This window comes from Hordeum vulgare, chromosome 2H (assembly GCF_904849725.1).
Source record: "Hordeum vulgare subsp. vulgare chromosome 2H, MorexV3_pseudomolecules_assembly, whole genome shotgun sequence".
In the NCBI taxonomy this organism is placed as follows: Eukaryota; Viridiplantae; Streptophyta; class Magnoliopsida; order Poales; family Poaceae; genus Hordeum; species Hordeum vulgare.
The window spans coordinates 14,961,299-14,975,436 of NC_058519.1; the positions used below are offsets into that span (position 1 = coordinate 14,961,299).

Here is a 14,138-nt window from a genome sequence, read left to right on the forward strand (position 1 = left end):
ATACGAACACCGACCTTTTACCTCGGGTTTTCTCACTTACATGATCTTGTTCCATTCGATGTTCATATGCACATTCCATAAGCAGGGAACATACCGCCTTGTACACTGAATCAAGTTTAGACTAAATCATCGCTCTATGACTAAATGCATGTTTAGTGCTCCAAGGACTAAATGCATGTTTAGTGCTCCAAGGTGCGCCATTCTTTGTACTAGTGTGTACTGTGTTTCCAGTCTAGACTGAATCATCGCTCTATGATGATTGAGCTCGCGTGAATCTGAATCCAAACATACCGTGTGTGTCTTAAAGAAAAGATCCCAATGCCTCACATGCCCGACAAGGACAATGACCAATGGATTAGTGGCCATTCCAGCTAAATGACTCCACATGCGGACCAGCAATACAATTGTAACTAGATGAAATATATCAAGCCTATTCCGTAGACTGGTTGCTCGATCAAATGCTGGCCGTTATGTATATGGGTTGATATTTGAGCTTCACCTACCACAGTACTTCTTGGCTCGACCTAATATTAGTAGTAATAAAAATAAATTGAATCACTGGAGGGGGGCTTGGATTGGAGACTATGCGGTGTGCATGCTCAACTTGTCAGCCAAAAGGGATTAAGTCTAGCAGCGGAAGCTATGGCATGATTATTGAGCATTCCTGGAAGCGTTCGTTTCAAGCTAGGCAAAGCAAACTAATTCCCAAGCCAAATAAAACATGTTCGTTCATTCATTCATCCGATCATTGTGGGTTTCTCTCGATGGTCTTGGGCCTCTGCTCTTTCGGGTTTCGGCACTTCCGCTTAATTTCCTGTCATCAGAAAAGAGTAATGAGGTTGCATCAGGGAAACAGCGCCTAGAGCGCATTTGCCGGCCTTCATCACATAAAAGACCAATGAAATGAACAACTACACAGTGTAAATGCGGTAAAACTTTCGGACATGAAACCTACTACTACTACTACACAGTGTAGAACTTTGATCGAGGCCCCAGGAAGCCAGACCCAAGAACCATGACAAGTAGGAGCTGTTTGTTGCTGTGTGCCAAAAAGGAAAACGAATGCTTTCATTGAGAGTTGAACTCAAGACCTCCCGCTTACTAAACGGGTGCTCTAACCAACTGAGCTATGAAAGCTGTTTCTGTTGTCCAAATCCCGATCTCTTACTTGTGTGGGCTGTTTCTTTTTTTTGTTTCTTTTTTGCCGAGTTGTGTGGGCTGTTTCATTTATGCAACGCTTCCCTGCTTATTCATGTTTTGTTTCAAATGTCCAAGAGCTTTTAAATGGTTTTCAAATATAACCACCATAAGCATGCTAAAGATGTTTGGTCTGCTAAAGGCATCTCTAGCCCATCACCCATAATTTAGTTCCTCATTTTTCTCAGGAATTAAACTTTTTTTTCATCTACCCAATCCCCCATAATTTCATTCATCATGTTTTAGGAATTAAAGTTTTCTTCATCTAGCCCATAAACAATATATATTTTTTGTTAATTCTTATCCAAATGTTTGCATAAAAACTACATTTGAACATATATTATCACAACATATTTATTTGAAGCTTGAAAATTGAAGTACATATCAAATTGAATGTTTTCAAACTTTACCATTCAAATCCGAACACAACATGTGGTAGAGAGGAATGTGAATCCAAATAAAACACGGTGAAGGCACAAAAATCAAGTGCTATATCGTAGCCAATGGTACTCAACAAGATCTTCTTGGAGTTGGTTGTGAGAGCTTCTCAGTTCTCGATCCTTCGGTGAGAGCTTGGAGGAATGTTTGGATCCTGTTTCGGTGGTGTTCCAGCTCCACCAAGACACCATTGTAGAGGAACTGGAAGTTCTCCAAGTCATCTCTCTCGTCCTCTGACGATGGTGTCGTGCAAGATAACAACAATGAGAGAGAGAAACAATACGTAACGGTAGCGTACCTAACTACGTTTGTACACATGTAGACGCTTAAGGCGGTGGTGTGCTCAGCGTTGCACAATACGTAGACCCTTGAGGTGATGTGTTCTATATTTGTTTTTAGATAAAGGTGAGGTGTTACTTGGTCTTGCAATAAGTGAAACCTAGAAGCCACACCCCACCCCACCCCACCACCAAACATGGGGGCCCGGTATTATACGAGCGAGCCCAACAATAAATGAAAGCCCAATCTGGTGTTCTACTCCAACAAAGGGGCCCGGTGATCCATGTGTGCGCCAATGAAATAGCACAATGATTCTTTGTGTTACTCAAACAACTTTGAACTCCTAGACCCACGTTATCATTTTCAGACATCACTTGCCTTCCTTTAGTTTTGGTTTTCCTTTTTCATTTTTGGAGATAAACTTGCCCTCTTTTTGTGTTTGTGTGTGTGTGTGTGTGTATGTATGTATGTATATATGTATGTATGTATGTATATATTAAGAAATCGTCCGTCTAGCATCAGTTAGGAGTTAGGGCGCACATTCATGGGCCTAACCCACCACAGTGAAAGGAGGCACGCGTCACCCCCCTAGCGAGCGGCAACCTCCTCAAAAAGCAAAGGACAACTAAGGCTCCTGGACGCACTTTTTTCTTTTATTTTTTGTTGTTTTGGTGTTGTTTATTCTGGTCGGTTTTTTATTTAAGTCAGTTTTGCTTTAATATTACAAATTCAAGTTTATTCTAGCATGAAAAATTCAAGTCTTTTGCAAATTCAGAAAATGGTCACAAACTTAAAATTCTTGTCATGAAATTCAAAAATATTTGGGGACTTAAAAATGTTCAAGAAAATATTCTGATATTCAAAAAATGTTGGTGTAACTAAATAAATGTGAATTCAAAACATGTTCATGAATTACACAAAAAATGTGAAATTCCGTAAAGTGTACGGATCCAAAAAAATATTCACAAATTAAAAAAAATCATGAATTTGAATTTCACAAGATGGTTTATGTAAACCAATTGAATTTACATAAATTAATGGAGCATTGGCAAACCAATTGAATTTCACAAGATGGTTTATGTAGTTTGCTAGGTTATTTATGGTCATTGCTAGTTATGGAGCCATTCTTAATACAAAACAATCGTATGCAATATCTTGGAGCAGTGACAAACAATATTCAATTAATCATTCGAATTTTGGAAAATATTTTCTGGTTTTTTTATACACGCTTTATAATCCTGATTTATATTAAGGGACTACAACTAGGAAAACTTTAAAAACGGGAAAAGGATTACACATTTTGGTGTATTTCGAGAAAAAAAAATGAATATATGGCGATTGAGTCCTATATATTCTGTCTCAACTTTGGTAGTCTCTCCTCCCCTGAGGAAGCTAGTTTGATAAAACTGTCCTCTCAGCAGTATGTACCCTGTTATAATTCCTCTATTACGATCTAAGGGACCATATCACCTCTATTAGGACAAAACAATAGTTTTCCTAATCATGTATAATTAACTACAGACATGGCTAAGAATAGTATAAGTTCTCGTCCGCCACGAAGGATGGATCTGTCGGATTCAGCGGGATCTAGGACCGACTGGTGGCATCCTTGGGCATCGCCCCTTTCCTCGTGGGTGATCATCATGGTTGCTTCTTCTGGGCACCCGGTCTTCCAGATCTAGGGTTCGTCTCCGTGCGGGTGCAATGAGCAAGCATTCAGGTGCAGTGGGTGGAACATTTACACTAACGCGGCAGCAGTGGTGGTCGGCTATGTGCTTGCGGTCCACCACCAGGTGGGTGGTGGATGAGGGTGGATCTTTTTGGTCGCCGGGGCGGCGCCTCCGTACGGTGGACACGACGACGCCATTTTGGCGGGTGTTGCTGTGTTGGTGCTCGTGTATCATTTCAGCCTCTTGGGCGGCGACGTGGTCCATTTCGAGAGTGTCTGTCGGGCGGGTATGTTCCTCACGGTCACCTCGCCAGCTTTGGGCGTCGTCTACATCTTGCCTTAGCCGGCCATGGCTGATGGACCTCGTTGGTGGGGGTCGTATCCCAAGCGAAAGTTTTTCTCGACGATGTCGGTGCCGATGATAGCGACGCTCCTGTGTCTAGTTTCCCTCCTTGGAGGTATCATCGTGGGTGACCTCCATCCACCATGGGTTGTGGGTGAAAACCCTTGGTTTGGCATGTTCTAGACCGGGCAGTGGCGGTGTTGTGGCATCATTTCCACCTTGGAGGCTCCGTCCTGTGAACAAGGTCTCATTTTGCTGGTTGTTGCACGGTTTTTGTGTATGACAGCTTCTTCTCGTCATGTGATGATCCATGCTTCAACAGTAGCGCACTCTTGAGGAACTAGGCTCGGCGTGATGGCTGTGCTCGAAGGCCTTCCTTTGTTGTCTTGGCGCCAACTTTCACATGTGCTCTAGGGTGATGAGCACTCCATCGTCCAACGGTGCGGCGCCCTTCGAGCCAGGGCGAGGAGCTGGGGGCTCCTTTCGGTGATGGAACAAGATGGCACTGTTGTGTCGGACGCACAGGCAGCGACAATGGCATAGCTTCCCCTGCCAACTGTTCTCCTTCTTGAATTTTGCTTCTTTCGCAACATCGGTTCTCAGATCATGTTTGAGGGCTCCAATGTCTTGATGTATTATTTTTTGAGCTTTGTTGCTGCTCCTGGGCATCCATGTATCTTGCCGGAATTATTTTTCCTTTCTTTTCTGTGTTGCGTTGAACTGTTGCATTGGTTGTAAGCGCTTCATTAATTTAAAGCGGGCGCCATCCTCTTTTCTGAAGAAAAAAATTATATGTGAGATTTCAGTTTCACCTCTGTTCATATCAGATACATGCAATTCCATGACTTGACATTCAGTACAAATATAGGTATGTATATGTTTCTATTAGCAATGATTATTATAACTTGTGGGTAAACTTATAACTTCTTGGTAAAATTGTAACAGTAGCCCCCTCTCTTCCAAAATTAAAGTGTATTAATATTTTCCTATAAACTTGGTCCAACATAGAGAAGGTTGACTTCTGAAAAATTAATATGCCTTACATTTGGGAACAGATTCTGAAATCAAATAATAGACCTTACTTATATTTTGGAACAGAGGGAGTAAATCATACTACTCTTGGTCTACAGCATGATAATACAGCATAGAACATCGAGCCAAAAAAACACTTCAAAAAAGGTAAAATGACAGTCCATTCATACCTAGATTCGTAGCCATATTAGTTAGTAGAAGTGCATGATCTTCCAAGCATTTGGATCAAAAAACTGACTGGTCTTCGGGGGCACATTGAGTGCAATCCTACATTGTTGTTGATCATAAATGTGTTCAGAGAGAAATAAATATGACCATCATGTTAAGTTCTCGTCATGGCAAAACTTAAAACAGAAAATGTAGCTTAAAGCCTTAAACATCAGCAAATGAAAGACAAAACTCACGGTGGTAGATATATTCTAAAGTATCTAAAGAAACCTGATCCTTGAGCTAACCATAAAGTGTCTTACGAAAAGTTTGTTAACTACCGGAAAAAATGGAGATGTCTTACCTGACTTCCATGATACCAAAAATAGGCAAAGCATGCATGATATATTCGAAATGTCATGGCCTTCCAAATGCAACGGTACGCAACCACATGGTACATATGACCTGACTACAAACCGACATGCAGATTAGTGTGAAGAAAAACATTTTCCTTCATTATTTTGTCTGTCTCACAGGTTGATCAACAATCTCTACTATCACAGGTTGATCTGATAATAAGCATGAAGGAAGTATTATGCCAAACTTCTGGTGCAGGTTCAAATCCGGTATTGCTCCGAAGGCCGAATACCACCAAAAACTTGCAGGAAATAGGACATTGCCATAAAAGGCTAATCACCATTTAATTAAAATGGGCACCAAACCATTCACAAGAACTTGGACATTGTTTCCAACATCAGTAGCACTCGCTCAACCAACGCTAACAGCAATCTTCCTTTTATTTAAGCCACTAATTATTCTACGATCTCAGTCCCCTCCCCCCTTGAACACTCGAATCGCTCATCTAAAGGCCCCAATCCGTGCCGCGGCAATAAGATTCAATTATTTCCGAGGGGAAAACTGATACTACAGAGCCCAATAGGCCCCTCGACACTCTAAGACTAACAAGCCCCTAACCCTAGCTTCACATGTGCCAATTTCTTGTTCTCCTCGCTGGTGTTGCCAGCAATTCCGTCGGTGGGCCGCACGGACGGGAGGGGCGACTCGTCGGCGCTAGGCGGTTGCATGAGGAGCTTCTCATCCAATCAACACATCTGGGAAGTTGTCACATGAAAAGAGAACTCATGCAATTCATCAACAAACATTTGATACAATGATATGTTAATTCAAGGCATGCCATAATGGTCTCTTTCCTTTACGGTCTTAATGGTCTCTTATTTTGATATTTATTTTCTTGGATTATAATGGTCTCTTTTCTTGGATTATTTTGATATTTATATGTTAGTTCAAGGCATGCCATAATGGTCTCTTTCCTTTGCGGCCATAATGGTCTCTTCATCACATGGACTATTCTCTCTTCATTCGCCTTGCTCTTATAAAATATACGAAAGGACTATATGGTTTATTACCTTTCACTCTATGTAATTGCAAGTTCATGGTCAGGGACAAACCATTTATTTTAGCTCTGCATGAGAAAAAGATCCACAGTATCCTCCATCCACGTGCCCATATTAGCAATAGGTACTCCATGGCCCACTGTCATTCACTGGTACACTATGACGCACCATGAAGATATTTGTTTGTTTCATTGATTTCAGCATTCCGCTCAGAAAATTCCACACAATTTACACTCTAGAGTACTTCCTAAGATGCCAATATATATCTCAGAAGTTCAACCTTTTTTCTCCAGATTTTTAGAATCATACTACCTTCAAGGTGAGGTAGAAAGAGTAAGAAATAGTTTAAGAGCGGTGAGAATGGGAACATGGAGGAAACCCCGAGCTATCCGTGTGCACCTCTATAACCAGGGGTGGCTATTTCTCTTAGTGTTTCCCCATTCCTCCCATTCCTATTGTTCTTAGGTTCTCCTTACCCTTCCTTTTACGTCATGGAAGTGAGGTCATGCTGAAAGCTTGATAAATTAACGTATGTAAAGTTGTAGATCATGAGGCCTTGAGAGAGACTAGGGAAAAGGAAGCCATGAGTATCTCAGAGCAGTGGGCATGGGAACATGGAGGAAAGCCAATACTTCTTGGCCTCTAAATTTAGGGGCCGAAATTATTTTGCATTTTCCTGATGCCTCCCATGCCTATTGTTCTTAGGTATTCCTTCCCTTTCCTATTTTCTTGCGTAATTATCAAAACAAAAGTGCACACTTTGGTTTAGATGATGGGGATGTGAAGGCAAGTCAGGAAGAGGAATAAAATGAGCATCTAGGAGCATTGGGCATGGGAACATGAAGGAAGATCCAAACCAGTGTCCCACTATAACTAGGGTCCAACATTTGTTTCTTAATTTTCCCGATGCCTCCCATACATATTGTTCGTAAGTGCTCCTTCCTGTCCCTTATGATTTGCAAAATTGTTGTGAATGGAGTGACAATAAACATCGTCTTGACTTTAATTTCAGTTTTCTGGTTCTGCTTATGTTTTAGTTCTATTAATTTGTTCATTTCACTCTTTTTTGGATATCTTATTTTTTGTGCCTTGAGTGGGCTTTTATTTTTTTGTATACTTTGTGCCCTCTTGAAATCACCCTTTAATGAAAAAATGGAACTATTTTTGTGTGTTTTCAAGGAAAAGGACATATACCCTACAGTGCTTGGGCCTCAGAGTTACTCTTTTGCTTGGTGTCATTTGATTTCTTACAAATAACTTGACTATGACGATTTCATAGAATTTCACCCAAATTATAAATATGAATAATTGCATGGCACATAAACAAGATAACACGGAAATGAGGACGACCAATTATAAGTGCAGAAGACAAACAGGAACAAGTGAAGAGGGAAACTCGCAATACAGTATCGATTCCCCGCATTCACTGTCTATGTAAATTGGATCCCCCTTCCATGCGCTGCCCGCGGCACAGTTTCCCCGGCCTCACCAGAGTGGTTTCTCCTTCGCGTGGAGTGGACGAGTGAGGATGAATGGATTCTACTACACTCGCCCCCTGCCTAATCCCACCCAAACAAATCAAAACCCTCGTCTTTGGTGAAGTTGTCCTTGGTGGCGGCGACACCATGAATGTATTCTCGGGGGTTGGCGGCAGTGTGGGGTCTGAAAACGGCATGGGTGTAGGGGCGTAGGTTAAGGATGCGCGGGGGGCTGCTGGAGCTAGCATTGCAAAAGATGCGACGTACACCACCTCGTTCAGATCTGCAGTGGGCCCTGCCATTTCTCTTTGAGTATGACTCCCACCACAACCGCCTGAGGATATTTCTGGTCTCCCTCCCCAATAATCATTTACACTCACTCATGTCCTAAATCATACCTTATTCTTCTTGTAGTCATGTGAGGATAATTTTAATTCATGAAACATATATTAAATTCATAAACATTTTCTAAATCCAAAATTATATTTTAAAATTCTTGAGGATTTTTAGAGTTCATGAACATTTTCTGAATCCATGAACATTTTTCAAAGTCACAGATACTTCTTGAATTCATGGAAATTTTAAAGTTGCAATTTAAAAAAAAATCAGGAAAATATTCAAATGAATGAACTTTTTTAGTTTGTGAACATTTTAGCAAGTTCGTGAACATTTCTTCAATCCAACTGTTTTTAAATATATTCTTAAATGATTGCAAAAAAAGTAACAATATGTTAGGATATGTAAAGAAAAATGTTTGGAAATTTCCTGAAAAGATAATTATAGTTCCAACGTCATAGTTTGAAGAATCATGGGCGAGCGTCAAAAGTGGGTTGGACAAACACAAAGATGAGCGACAGATGTGTGTAGGTGATACCAAGTTAGTGCTTGCTAGAAGCGATACCTAGCAGCGCCAAACTCCATAGGGTATGTTCAGAAAATAAACTTCTATTGGGTTAGATACCAATCTTCATTCCTACTGTAAGCTCATTTCAACCATTAGAAGGGCTCCAATATGGAAAAAAAAATTGCATCTGTGTGGTCTCAATTAAGATCGGATTATTGAAACTACTAGTTTTAACCAATTGGACATTAAACAAGGCAGCCACTCAGCTAGATAACAATCTTGAGACCAACTGATAATTAGCCTTTAGAGAATCCTAGAATTGTTGAGTCGTCCATAAGTGCTTTTAAAAAAGAGAATTGACTCATCTAACATAATCAAGAGGAGAGTGAGCTAATATGTAACAAACAAATATCTACTACATCTAGCCTTGTACTCTGGTTGGCAGCAATATCATCATTGTACCACATATACAACTGAAGTCAATGGACACATTGTTCGAAACTATAAAGGTCCACGAAAATTAGTTTGCATGTATGTTAGCACACAAAACGTTCATCTGGTACACCATCAGAATTTTCGAGAAATCATGTGCGCATTGAAAACTAAGTCTGAATACTACTTTCTCACCGCCAAGTGGGTACATTACAAAAATAAAAGTATGTGTAAGTACTACTTTCTCACTGCCAAGTGCATAATTTACAAACATAATATAATAGTCCAATTTACTATTTTTTATCTAGTATCCAATAGTTTAAGAAGTCTGCCTAAACTAAAGCCAACAATGGATCATGTTCACCTGATTGCCAAATCAGGCAAAGTTTTGAGAAAAACGATATTCCGTATATTTTTTCTACAATTACTTATACCTAGACATGTTTGTAGCTTCGACGCATTCCTTATTGTACAAAAGTTATGGGTTATCTTCTATAAATCCAGACACACTTTCGGATATGGTCCTTTGTTTTTGACAATATGAAAACTAATAAGTATTAGATGTTTTTATTCATTGACATGTATGAAATATCAAAAAAAGTACTTCCTCTATTTCATAATTCTTTAGTTCAAATTTAAACTAAAACAACGACAATTTTTTTGGAATGGGCGGAGTAGCTAATAACGGACTGATGGGTGAACAACAAGCGACATGGAGCATTTTCGTTGTCTAGCAGGGTAAGGTCTGGATTACCGTTTCTCCTCAAATACCTCTATAAGAAAAATACTTTCCCCATCGTTTTTGTTTCGGTCTAAAAATCTTCTAGCGGCCGGTAAGATACACCTGTAAAATTAATACGTATGTATTTGATTGCAGCCCTTCTAAGCCCGACCTAAGGCCATGTTTGGATTGACGTTTTCCCATCAAATACACTTGCATAGAAAATAGGGACCTCCGTTGACCGTTTAATTTCCAAGCGGAATCCTTCACAGCTCAGTAACTTACATCTGTAAATTTAATACCCTTGTATTTAAATACCCCGATGCCAAGCGCGGCCTAAAGGGTAAAGGTGGGTTTAAAAAGATATTGAGAAACACCATGCTTTATTACTCAAACTTCTCAAAAAGTGGGATACAAATCGGATTGTGGGGTTGGCCCAACCGTACATACGCCCCGATTTAAAGAATTTGAATGCTTGGCTAACAAGTCGGCCTCAAAGTTAGTGAACCTACTTTCAAAATGAAAAATACAATTACATTGAGAGCTCTCAACTTGATCTCCTTGATGATTTGCCCGTATATGCCACTATTATCCTTCTGATTGTCATTCACAACTTAATGGGACAACTAAAGCATTTAACAATACTGTAGACAAAACATCACTATGTGAAATTTGAGCTCGCACGAATTTGAATCATACAGCTGCAGAAGAGCTCATCTTTGTTACTGAACAGATCCCAATGCCTCACATGCCTAAACGACAGCCAATTTAGTGGCCTTGCTAAATGACTGGTGTGTCCTGTCTCCATGAAAAACATCAACCCACATAGACTAGTTGCTAAGCGGAGCGAAATCCCCGAAACGTTTTTCTAGGGTTTCGAGTGGAACGGCGGCGCTCGGGCGATTTTCTCCTCCGAGGAGCGATTTGAAGATCTAGACCGCGTCCTTCTCCGCCTGGCCTTGTGTTCCGCGGGAGGGATCGGCCGTGATGGCTAGCTCGTCAACGAATGCTGCGAAAGAGAAGGAGGGGATGGAGAAGATGATGGAGAAGATGAATCTGACGGATAGGGAAAGTGTAAAACTTGTGGTTGATGATGAGGAGGAGATGCAAGGGGGACCGATCTTGGGTGTGGTCGGGAAGGTGTTGAATAGGAGGGTTCTTCATGTAAACACCATTGAGGAGGCGCTTCGTCCGGCATGGGGCAATGTGCGAGGTCTATCATTTAGCCCTGCAGGGGATAGCCTGTTCCTTGCAAGCTTCGAAGGCAAGAGGGAGAGAGATAGGATTCTTGAAGGGGGGTCATGGATGGTTGGAAAACATGCAGTGGTACTGGAAATCTTTGATGCTAGGGCACGGCCTTCTGATCTGAAGTTTGAGATGATGCAAATTTGGGCTAGGGTAATCAATCTACCCTTTAACCTGAGATGTCCTCCATGGCCGGAGAGAATTGCAAAACTAGTTGGGAAGGTGATTAGGGTGGATGTTGATGCGAAGGGTTTTGCTTTTGGGGAAGCGCTGAGAGCAAGGGTTTGGATCAATGTGAATGAACCCCTAATGAGATGGGTTCGGTTGGAATCGGCAAAAACGAAAGAAGTGGTATTTTATGATATCCAATATGAAGCTTTGCCATATTTCTGCTTCTCGTGTGGTTGTCTTGGGCATGCAGATCTTTACTGCCCTACTCCGGCAGGGAGAGATGCTAATGGCTGACTCACATATGGAGAAAACTTGAGAGTGCTTACTCGTAAGAAGAGTTGGGGCAATATGCCCATGAGGGGTGGAAGGAACCCGACAGCTGGTCGGGGGGAAGAAAAGGGGGAAGAAGAAGAAGAAGTGGAGAAAGGAGAAGAAGTGACCTCTCCAAACAAGGCTACTAATGGCCGAGTGCAAGCAGCGGTATATCAGTTTAATGCTAGAGGTGGTGGATCAGGGAGAGGTGCTCCTTTTCAGAGGGGGCGAAACCATACTAATGGAAAGAACCAAGTCTACAGAAGGGTGAATATGGACGTCCATCAGGGAGATGTGGTGGGGAGGAAACAGACTCAGCTCATGCTAGTTGATCAGGAGACGCTGAACAAAAAACGAGCAAACGAAGAAGAGCTATCGAACGAGTCACGTACAGATAGCAGGGACACAAAGAAGAAGAAAGCAGAGGGGGAAATTGACACAACGATATTGGAGGATGATCAGCCCCGCCAGGACCAATGAATTGCTTCGTTTGGAACTGTCGCGGGCTTGGGAACCCGGAGACAGTTCGTGAACTCCACCATCTGGTGAGAGTGGAAGTGCCCGCCTTGGTGTTTGTTGCTGAAACAAAAATCGAGGGCTCGAAAGTTGTAGACTTAACAACGCGATTGGGTTTTGCTGGATGTGTGCCCGTAAGCAATGTCGGCTTAAGTGGCGGTTTGGCCTTATTTTGGTCACAAGAGGTGGACGTGAAACTCAATAACTACTCTGATCAACATATTGACGTAGAAGTGCAGAATGTGGGCTCGGACCGTAATACATGGCGGTTTACTGGTTTCTATGCCAAAGCTCGCCGTAGCGAGAGAGCCCAGAGTTGGGATCTTCTCAAGCAGTTAAACACAAAAAGTTCCTTGTCGTGGCTATGTGGTGGAGATTTTAATGAGATAGTCAACAATTCCGAGTGCTTTGGTACACATGACAGAACTGAGTGTCAAATGGAAGGTTTTCGCGAGGCAATAGATGATTGTGATCTCCATGATCTTGGGTTTAATGGGACCCCGTTCACGTGGGACAATCGGAGAGAGGGAGCAGCAAATGTGAAAGTTAGATTGGACAGGTATCTGGCCAACCCAGCGTTTCTGTCTATGTATGAAGCAACAAGAGTGCGCCATATACCTTCACCTAGATCTGATCATTGTATAGTGTCGGCCAAAATAAAACATGGGCATGCTGATGAGAGAAGGGGGATGCGCCGTTTTATCTATGAAGATGCTTGGCATCGGGAAGAATCGTACACATCCGCGGTGGAGAGTGGCTGGGAGCATGGGGAGGGACCTCTCTCCCTTATGGGTCTCCAAACTAGATTACAACATATGCAAAGCCATCTAACCGACTAGAAAGGAAAGAAGTTTGGTGATGTGAGAAGAAAACTAAAGAAGGTGAGGAAAGACTTTGAGCAGGAAAAGAGCAAATCCTTATACCGCAGATCCTCACAGCGGGAGAAGGAGTTGGCAAAGCAGCTGAATGAGCTACTGTTGAGGGAGGAGATCATGGCACGCCAAAGATCCAGGGTGAACTGGTTGCGTGCGGGCGATCGAAATACCGAGTTTTTCCATGCACAGTCAAAAGCTCGACGGGTGCGCAATAGAATCACAGCCTTGGTGGATGCGCAAGGCCAACTATCTGAAAGCAAGGAGGCAATACACGAGGAGATACAGCAGTTTTACACTAACCTCTATACTGCACAGGAAGATCTGGTGACGGAGGAGATGTTGCACCATGTGCCGGCTAAGGTAACTTTGCAGATGAATGAGAGGCTCACTAGGGAGTTTCAAGCCGAAGAGATCCGTAACGCTTTGTTTGGTATGGCTCCTTCGAAAGCACCGGGTGAGGATGGCTTTAATGATGGCTTCTATCAGAGGCATTGGGGGTTGATCGGTGATGATGTGACAAAGGCAATGCTCAATTTCTTAAATGGGGGCCACATGCCAGAGGCGGTAAATAGGACAGTGATTGTCCTTATTCCAAAGGTTAAAAAACCTCAAAACATTACTCAGTACAGACCTATATCCTTGTGTAACGTTATTTATAAACTTTGCTCCAAGGTTTTGGCTAATCGTCTTCGTGAGATTCTTGATGAGATCATTTCCGAAGAACAAAGTGCTTTTGTACCAGGAAGGCTCATAACTGATAATATTCTTATAGCTTATGAGTGTATCTATGCGATGAAGAGAAAGAAAGGAAAGCAGGGGTGGTGTGCTGTTAAAATAGATATGATGAAAGCATATGACCGGGTGGAGTGGGACTATCTACAAGGGATCATGTGCCAATTGGGCTTCTGTGAGGAATGGATATCTATAGTGATGAAATGTGTCAATTCAGTCTCATTCCAGGTGAAGGTGAATGGAGAGCTACTACCAAGTTTCAGTCCAACGCGGGGGTTGCGACAAGGGGACC

At 42.0% G+C, this 14,138-nt stretch overlaps 1 non-coding gene across 1 annotated transcript; it reads right to left on the reverse strand.

Moving 5' to 3' along the window:
- Nucleotides 1-1,063: 1,063 nt before the first annotated feature.
- TRNAT-AGU lies at nucleotides 1,064-1,137 on the reverse strand. The gene has a single exon. It is a non-coding gene; the product is annotated as a tRNA-Thr (tRNA).
- Between the last annotated feature and the right edge of the window lie 13,001 nt (nucleotides 1,138-14,138).